The sequence below is a fragment of the Trichechus manatus genome, unplaced genomic scaffold (genome assembly GCF_000243295.1).
Source record: "Trichechus manatus latirostris isolate Lorelei unplaced genomic scaffold, TriManLat1.0 scaffold00299, whole genome shotgun sequence".
NCBI classification, from domain to species: domain Eukaryota; kingdom Metazoa; phylum Chordata; class Mammalia; order Sirenia; family Trichechidae; genus Trichechus; species Trichechus manatus.
This window is the reverse complement of record NW_004444235.1, coordinates 1442984-1444016: the sequence shown is the minus strand read 5'-3', so window position 1 is coordinate 1444016 and position 1033 is coordinate 1442984.

Below are 1033 nucleotides of genomic sequence, written 5' to 3'. Positions count from 1 at the left end.
TCATTAATGGAAAATTGTCTTCTTTTGTTTCCTGGATAATTTACTCATCATTTTCTCTTTCTCTCAATTCCTATTAGTTGAATGCTGATCCTCTACTTTTCATATATTTTATTTTAATCCAATTTCCTTTTTTTTTTTTTAATCGTACTTTCTGGGTTGTCCTCTTGACTTTATCTTCTAAATATTTTACTATTTTCTTTTTAAGTAATTTTAGCTGTTTTGACTTTAATTTCTGAGAGTTCTTTCTTATTCATTTACTTTTCCTCTTTTATGAAAAATAATTTATTTTTTGTTGTTGCTGTTGAGAATATACACAACAGAACATACACCAATTTGAAAATTTCTACATGTACAATTCAGTGACATTTATTATATTTGTTGAGTTGTACAACCATTTTCACCCTCCTTTCCAAGTTGTTCCTCCCTCATTAACATAAATTCACTGCCCTCTAAGTTTCCTATCTAATCTTTCGAGTTGCTATTGCCAGTTTTATCCCATATAGATAGATCTTAAAAGAGCACAATGTTCAAGGCAGACGTTCTTTATTAGTTCAGCTAAACTGTTGTTTGGTTTTAAGAAGACATCAGGGGATATCCTTCATTTAAGGGTTAAGATTTGGTTAAAGATTATCTCAGGGCAATAGTTTGGGGGTTCATTCTGCCTCCATGGCTAGAGAAATATGCTTAGTGAAATAAGTCAATCACAAAAGGACAAATATTGTATCACCTTACTTATATAAAAAGAAAAGAATAGGCAAACATATAGAGACTAAAGCTTATTAGTGGTTACCAGAGACAGGAGGGAATGGAAAAGGGGGAGTTATGCTATGGAGCTTATGGAGTACTGAGTACTGAGTTTCAGTTATTGGTGATGGAAAAATCTCATTGATTAAGGGGAAGGTTGCACAGCTGATTAATGTAGTTGCTGACAATAAGTCCTACATCTTTTCCTCTTTTTTTAATAGCTATGTCCTTATTTCAAGGGCACAATATCTCAACCATTTGAAAGTATTGAATATTCACTTATTTAAAT